The following is a 9,330-nucleotide window of genomic DNA, read 5'->3' as shown; positions in this document are numbered from 1 at the left end:
AGATTTGTAATGTTTTGAACAACCAATAAAAAAAACCAGTGCCTCTTTTAGCAAATTAGATTTGTTTTAACAGGAACTATTCATGGGTGAAAGAGTAAGATGGAAGTTGTATTATTGGTAAAAGAAGGCAGTACACTTCGCTAAGCTTCATTCAATCATTTAAAAAAATATTTTTTGCACAGTGGTGCATGCCTGTAATCCCAACAGCTCAGGAGGCCAAGGCAGGAGGATTGCAAGTTCAAAGCCAGCCTCAGCAACTGAGCAAGGCCCTAAGCAAACTTAGCAAGACCCTGTCTCAAAATATAAAATAAAAATGGCTGGGTTTGTGGCTCAGTGATTAAGCACCCCTGGTTTAAATCCTGGTACCAAAAAAATTACTGAGTTCTTGCTGGTAAGAGGAAAAATAGAAAAATTACAGGTGTGTAAATTTTATTTGCTAGGTATAGTATGGAGTAAAACTCCTGAGAAAAATAGAAAAATTTCAGTGTTGGAGCTCACAAGTAGTGCTCCATGGCAAAAAGTTCAAAATATAAACTGTCAGGTTTAAGCACATTGTATTAAAAAAAGAAAAGATAATAAGCACAAGATAAATTTTTTTAAATGTTGTTTTTTATGGGGGAGTAAACTAGCCAAAGATATATTCTTGGTCTTAGAGCATTCAAGACAGTGTCTTTTTCCCCTCTACTTTCCAGTTTACATTTCCATTTTATATTATTATGAAATACTTTGAGAAACTCAAAGTGAAAATGTTCTTTGTAATTTAAATAGGTCTTTGTAATTAAAAATTCCTTTTGTGCTAGAATTGGGCACAGATGTCTCTATCTTGAATAGCCTTTTTCATAAAAATATTCACCAGCCATTTTGTAATCAAAGAAAAATTTAAAAAAATATTTCTGACAGTGGTGCAGTGCATTCATAAAAATGTTTTCATTACCAGGTATAATCTTATACTAACCAGTTTGCAAGTATAATTTGATCATTTAACGTTAGAATATGAAATCTTTTGGGATACCTCATGGTTATCAATCCATATATGAACTATATGTTTTCTGTATAATATATCAAACTAATCAGTTTGATCATGTAATAAAACACATGCTGTGTACATGCCATGTAATTTATTGAAGTGCAAATATATAAGGTATATTTTAAATGCTATAGTAAATTAAAGATTCATGCCATTTGTTGGCTGATAATAATTGTTTTATTTATTATTTGGCTAGTTAAATATTTGCTAAATGTTCAAGGGAAACCTATTTCTTAAACAGATGTAAAGGAAAATTACACACACAAACATGTTTAGGCATAGGTAGTTTCTTTGACATGGACTATTTCAGATGAGATGCAAAATACAATATTCAGGGTTTTTCTTTCCTTGTTCATAAAATATTACACTACAACACAGGCTTTCTGAAGGTGTCTGGGACATCAAACACCTTCAGAAGATTGGGGACTCAGGAAAACAAGAAGGCTGGCCAGTGGACATAGAATGGAGAGTTTTCCATTTTCGGTGTCCAGAGGGAATGAAGGAGGACTAAAGAGAAAAAAAAAATGACTGAATTTTAGAGCTAGCGAGTGTCATTGGACTGCTAGGAGGCCTGGAACAGGAGCATTCTGATACATGTGGAAGTGCCTTCCAGTGATCTGACTCAGGAAATCATGTACAGTACAGTAAATTTAATAATTTGTAGTTACCATGCTTTCCTCATGTTGCATCCTTGTTACTTGCTAGTTGGAATATGGATACATGCTTTACTTCATAGAAGGATTAAATAGTAATTCAGAGAAACTACCTCTGTTTAAAAAGACTGGTATAGCATTTTTAAAATACATGGAAGCTTTTCTTTAGAATGCCAAGTCATAGATGACAATAATTTGGGAGTTTGTTTTAGATATGAATAGTAGCTAACAAAATTACATGAACATTGGTGTGTATAATAGTTAATGATAAAACACATCTGTCAATTTTAACTTTTATTAATTTATAAATTATTTGTGTATTTTCCTAAATTAATATTTCCTTCAAATTTCAAAAACATTTAAAAATAATTAAATAAGATCCTTTAAACTTTCAGGTTTAGATAAATTCCAGGAACCAGATAATAAAATACTTTGTTTTTAAAAACTTTCAATTCAGGGCTGGGGATGTGACTCAAGCGGTAGCGCCCTTGCCTGGCATGCGTGCGGCCCGGGTTCGAACCTCAGCACCACATACAAACAAAGATGTTGTGTCCGCTGAAAACTAAAAAATAAACATTAAAAATTTCTCTCTCTCTCACTCTCTCTTAAAAAAAAAAAAAAAACTTTCGGGCTGGGGATGTGGCTCAAGCGGAAGCACTCTTGCCTGGCATGCACGGGGCGCTGGGTTCCATCCTCAGCACCACATAAAAATAAAATAAAGATGTTGTGTCCACCGAAAACTAAAAAATAAATATTAAAACTCTCTCTCTCTCTCTCTCTCTCTCTCTCTCTTTCAAAAAAAATATTAAAAAAATAAAAAAACCTTTCAATTCATATTTTTTCCAAGTATAAGCTTTTGATCTAAATTGCATGCTATATATTGAATGTTAACATGTCACTTTGTTTTGCTGAGCCAGATTGCTGAGACTTTCAAAGGCCATAAGATCCTTGTTAAAATTAGAATAAATGCCAATAATTGAAAAAAAGTATGTAGCATTTGGAAGATTTATTCTCTGTTTAGAATTTATAAGCTAGGAGACAAGAATTCAGTATGATGTAAAGTACACTAGAATTGTAATAAGAGACCTAGGCTTCAGTCCTTGGTCTGCGTTGGGGAAGTAACTTAGTTTCAGTTTTAGTTGGTTAGTTTTTCAAGAATATTGATTTTATGAAAGTAAAATCCAACACTAAAGCCTAAAGCTTAATAAGAAGTTAGAAATGACTGATAGTTTATAAAGTGAAAAAACTCAAAAAAGATAGTAGAATGAATTGGACTTAACTTTCCTATGTTCATATATGAATACATGACCAGTGAGACTCCACATTATGTACAACCACAAAAATTGCATCCTAATTAGGATAAGTTATGCTCCATGTATGTATAATATGTCAAAATACACATGGAAGCTTTTCTTTAGAATGCCAAGTCATAGATGACAACAATTTGGGAGTTTGTTTTAGATATGAATAGTAGCTAACAAATGTTCTTTTAAGGTATACAGTCATGTATATCTTAAAAGAGCAAATAAAAATAATTTACCAAATAATGAAAGTATATTTCAAGTAAAATAAAACAACTATGTCTGTGCTATCTGGTATGGTTGCTACTAGCCACCATGTGGTTATTTATATTAGGATTTAAGCCATGTGTGGTGGCACATTTCCTATTGTCCCAGCTATTATGGAGACTTAGGAGAATCACTTGAGCCTATGAGTTTGAAACCAGTCTGGGAAACACAGCAAGACCCAGTCTCAAAAATATATAACGTAAAATAAAATAGGATTTAAAGAAACAAACATTAAATATTTTTTTCTTGGTCACAGTCACATTTCAAGTCCTAAGTAATCACATGTGCCTAGTAGTCAGACAGATATATAACATTTCCATCATGGCAGAAAATTCTATTATATGACACTGACCTGGGTGCTCAACAGTCTCAATTTCTTTTGTGATCACAGGAGTGTTGTAGGTATAATTATAATTCAGATTTCCCATTATCTATCAGACTACCATAGGCATGTATATTGATGTCTTCTTTGGTGAAATGGATTAATCTTTGACTTGGGATTAATGCTGCAAGTCCAGAGAATTCCAAGTATTTATTAGTTTGGGGGAAATACCTTGCATTTCCTTAGGTTATAGTGAACTCTGTGGGACTGAAAAGTTCAGATCAAACTAAACTTCCTTTGAGAAGTGTGTGTGTGTGTGTGTGTGTGTGTGTGTGTGTGTGTGTGTATCATCATTATTTTTATATATGTATACTCTACCTTGTTCTAAAAATGACTTAATGTGGGGCTGGAGTTGTAGCTCAGTGGTTGAGTGCTTCCTCGCATGCTTGAGGAATTGGGTTCTATCTTCAGCACTGTTGAGAGCCACAGCCAAAGGGGCCCCAGCAAACTTCCAGCTGCCAGCAACCAGCTGCCAGCTGATGATTGGCTCACAGCGGCCCCAGCAACATCTAGCTGATTGGCTCCTCTGCGGTGATGTTCATTGGGCTGTTTCCCTGCCCTTCAGACTGCCAGCTGATGATTGGCTCACAGCGGCCCCAGCAACATCTAGCTGATTGGCTCCTCCACAGAGCTGCTCATTGGGGGACTTCTTTGGCTCCGCCCATGCAACCCAGCCAATCGGCCTCAAGAACAGGAGGATTGTGGGAGGTGGTGAGGTTTGTGTGGGGGTGAGAGGCTGGTGGGAAGCCGGTGGTGGCAGTTGGGCTCTGAGGGTTTTTCCCTGAGGAGCTGTTTTGTTTGGCCTTTGTAGTTCTAAAAATAAAGTTAGTTTCTTTTGACAAGTGGCTCCTGAATTCTGCCCAGCCAGACTGCGGCATTTGGTGGCCCGTACGGGGAGCGACTGAGGGTAAGTAAACTGCTCGCCCCTGAGGGCAGGGTGAGAGGATGGATAGCCATTCTAAGTTTCCTTTTTTGTTTTGCTTCATTTTTTTTTAAGTTGCCTGTTCCTGGAGATGAGTGAGACGGAAGAAAAACCGCTCACATCTGAGGAAAAACTATTTGCGTCTGAGGAACAGATAGGGAGAAAGGACGGATGCACATGTCAGGAAGATAGAAAGGCTGATATAATGATTTTGTGTGGTTCCATTTTTATTGCATTCTGTCTCGGTTTTGTTTGGCATCATCTTGTTGGGTTGTATTATAGTAGAAATACGGGATCAGAAATTAGTAAAAAACAAACCAAAAGACTGTTAAGTAAATTGTTAGAGGAAGGAGGCATCTCAGTAAAATCAAGAACAGTCAGGGCATACGTTGATACAATACAACAATGTAGCCCATGGCTTTTTAAGGAGGAGTTGTTAGATATATCACAATGGAACCATCATGGTGAAGATTTAAAAAGAATAGAAAAGAACAACCCAGGGACTCTGCCAGTTGGCACATTGACATTGTGGGCGTTGGTATCTGGTTTGCTTAGTCCAAAGCCTTCAATTCAGACAAAGGTAGAGGAAGGAGAAGACATATTGATTCAAGTAAAAGAGAAGGTCTCTCAAGTTAGTCAGAAAGAGGAAAAGATTCAAGTAAAAGAGAAGGTCTTTCGAGCTAGTGAGACAGAGGAAGGAAGTTTAGAGCAGAAAAAGCCATCAGGGGAAAAGTTACAACAGGAGACTGCTAATAACACCTTTCTATCAGAGAGTGTAAGTGTCCAACCATCAGCACCACCTCTACAGGAGACTGCTACTAACAGCATTCTATCACCAGAGGACATAAGTGTCCAATCAACAGCACCACCTCCATATGCTAGGAGACTCCCAACCCCCGCAGTTGATAGTTGGGATCCTGAGACAGGATCTCAAGTATGCCCTGTATTTGAGGTAGGAGGGCAGCGAATTTACCAGGGTTTAAATTTCAAAACAGTGAAGGAGCTAAAAGAGGCTGTAACAACCTATGGTCCTCAAGCACCCTTCACTGTAAGCTTGGTCGAATCCATTAACAACTTGAACATGACGCCAGCAGATTGGGCTAATATGTGTAAAGCTGTGCTAAATGGAGGACAATACCTGTTATGGAAGGTTGCCAATGAGGAATTTTGCAAGGAGACGGCTAGGCGAAATGCAGCAGCTGGTTATTCTCAGAGAAATCTAGATATGTTGTTAGGAAAGGGACCTTATGAGGATCCGCAGCAACAAATTGCATATGATCCTGGCGTATACTCACAAATTGCTGTAGATGCAGTTAAGGCATGGAAGACTTTACAAGGACATGGAGGTTTACAAGGTCAATTATCTAAGATAATACAAGGAGCTAATGAACCTTACGCTGAATTTGTAGATAGGCTTATTCAAACAGCTACCAGAATTTTTGGGAATACAGAACAAACAATGCCATTAATAAAACAACTGGCTTATGACCAAGCGAATCGTTGGTGCAGAGATATCATTAGACCATGGAAACAGGAAGATTTAAACACATATATTAAATTATGTAGAGACATTAATGAACAAGAGCAAGTCATGGCAGCTGCAGTAAAACAGGCTTTAGATGCCAGAGACATTAATGAACAAGGGCAAATTGTGGCAGCTGCAGTAAAACAGGCTTTATATACCAGGCCAAGAACATGCTACAATTGTCAACAAACAGGACATTTTAAAAGGAATTGCCCCATAGGAGGAGGGTTTAACAAAACTAGGTATCAAAGGAGTAGAATACCGGGTATTTGCCCACGATGCCGTAGAGGGAGACATTGGGCTAATGAATGCCGTTCTCAAACCACCATAGAGGGTACTCCATTACATTGGGCTAATGAATACCGTTCTCAAACCACCATAGAGGGTACTCCATTAAAAAACGAACAAGGACAAGGTGTTTATCCACAATATCGTGGACAAAGGCATCGGGCTCCGTTGCCAAAAAATGGACAGGGGGCCCCAATGCTCCGGGGCCCCAAACCACAAATATACGGAGCACTGGAGGAACCCAGCAACCCCATCAGAGTAGTGCCCAGGACACATTGTCCATCAGATCCCTCACCAGACAAACCAGAGGGAGCGCAGGGTTGGACATCTGTGCCTCCGCCAGATCAGTACTAACTCCAGAGATGGGAGTTCAAATCATTCCCACAGGGGTAAAAGTACCTCTTCCCAAAGGAACAGTAGGCTTATTATTGGGATGCAGCTCTTCTACTCTAAAAGGACTTTTGATAAGTCCTGGGGTAATTGATCCCGATTATGAAGGTGAAATAAAAATTATAGCCAGTTCTCCAAAGGGTATATCAATAATTTCACCAGGAGATAGAATAGCACAGTTACTAATAATACCAAGCCTACATGATAAATTTTCTAGTCATGCTGTAGAAAGAGGTTCCAAGGGATTAGGCTCCACAGGTGTAGATTGGGCTATGCTCTCTTTAAATTTAGATTCTCGCCCCATGCTAAAACTAAATATTCAAGGACATGAATTTAATGGGCTACTGGATACAGGTGCAGACCTTAGCATCATCTCTCGTCAAGAATGGCCAAAACATTGGCCATTACAACAAGCCACTCAAACGCTTCGAGGCCTAGGAGTGGCGACTAATCCCGATAGAAGTGCAATGGTATTAGATTGGAAGGATCCTGAAGGATGTGAAGGAACTATACAGCCATATGTATTAGATCATCTTCCCGTAAATTTATGGGGACGAGATGTCTTAGATCAATTAGGTTTGACATTAACAAATAACATCAATCAAAATGCACCCACTATTATGGCTAGACAAGGTTTTAGGAAAGGAAAAAGATTAGAAAAACAAGAACAAGGTATAGCAGCACCAATACAAATAGATCAAGGAACAGACAGACATGGGTTGGATTTTCACAAAGGGCCACTGAGACAATAAAAATTACATGGAAATCAGAAAGACCAGTATGGGTTCCTCAGTGGCCCTTGACTAAAGAAAAGATACAAGTAGCCCATGATCTGGTCAAACAACAATTAGCGGAAGGACATATACAACCTTCTGTATCTCCCTATAATACTCCCATTTTTGTCATCAAAAAGAAATCTGGTAAATGGAGATTATTGCAAGACTTAAGAGCCATTAATAATGAAATGGTCATTATGGGACCTGCTCAATCGGGGATTCCTCAATTGTCTGCTTTGCCAAAAACTTGGTATATTTTAGTTATAGATATTAAAGATTGTTTTTTTTCAATTCCAATTCATCCTGAGGATAGTCCACGTTTTGCATTTACTATCCCTGCACTAAATCATGAAGGTCCTGATCAGAGATATGAATGGAAAGTACTCCCTCAAGGGATGGCTAACAGCCCAACTATGTGTCAAATTTATGTTAACAAAGTAATCCAGCCACTTAGAAATCAAAATCCTGAACTACAAATATTTCACTATATGGATGATGTATTATTAGCACACAAAGCTAAAAATACATTGTTAGAATGTTATGCCACACTTACAAACTTATTAAAAAATTATAATCTAGAGGTAGCAATAGATAAAGTACAATTAAATTTTCCAATTAATTATTTAGGAGTTCTATTATCCTCAACCATGGTCCGTCCACCAAAAATTCAAATACGAGTAGATCAACTCAAATCACTTAATGACTTTCAAAAGTTATTAGGAGACATAAATTGGATAAGGCCTTATCTAGGTATTCCAACAGGAGAATTGGGACCTTTATTTGATATCTTAAAAGGTCCATCAGATCCAAATTCACCCCGAATGTTAACGCCTGAAGCAAGAAAGGCATTAAAAATCATTGAAACATATATGGAAAATATGCATTTGGATAGAATTGATATAAGTTTGCCTTTATTATTTATTGTACTACCAACAAAAAATATTCCTACAGGAGTATTTTGGCAAGAAGGTCCATTATTATGGATACATTTATCTTATTCTCCTAACACTATTCTTACTAGGTATCCTGAGGCTGTAGGACAATTAATACTCAAAGGAATAAAAACAGCAAAGGGAGTATTTGGAATTTCTCCCAATAAAATTATTACTCCATATACTATGAATCAAATTGATGAATTAGCTAATGAGTTAAATACTTGGGCAATAATCATGTGCAAATCTAATGTTTCATTTGATAACCACTTACCATCTAATCCTTTATTGTCTTTTTGGTCATTGCATCCTGTAATTTTTCCAAAAATGACAAGAAAAACACCTATCATGAATGCTCCAAATATATTCACTGATGGGTCAAATAATGGTACAGCAGCAATAGTTACACCTGATCAAACTTTTACATTTTTAGTACCCAAACAATCAGCTCAAAAGGTAGAGCTTAATGCAGTATTACAAGCTTTTGTGATGTTTAAAGATTCTGTATTTAATTTATTTTCTGATAGTCAGTATATAGTTAATGCTATAATATCCCTTGAAGATGCTGGTAGGATTTCCCCTTCTTCTAATGTTTTCTCTTTGTTTTCCACTATACAAAGTTTAATCTGGGACAGAAAAGATCCATTCTTTATAGGACATATCAGGGCACATACGGGATTGCCTGGAGCCCTTAGTTTGGGCAATGATTTAGCAGATAAAACTACACATGACATACATATTTTCTCTACACTAGAAGAAGCTATAAATTTTCATAAAAGGTTCCATGTCAATGCTAATACTTTACAAAAGCGTTTTAAAATAACTAAGGAACAAGCTAGACAAATAATAAAACAATGTCAAAATTGT

This window comes from Spermophilus citellus (genome assembly GCF_964194105.1).
Source record: "Spermophilus citellus genome assembly, chromosome: 2".
Lineage (NCBI taxonomy): Eukaryota > Metazoa > Chordata > Mammalia > Rodentia > Sciuridae > Spermophilus > Spermophilus citellus.
This window is presented reverse-complemented; position numbering follows the sequence as displayed.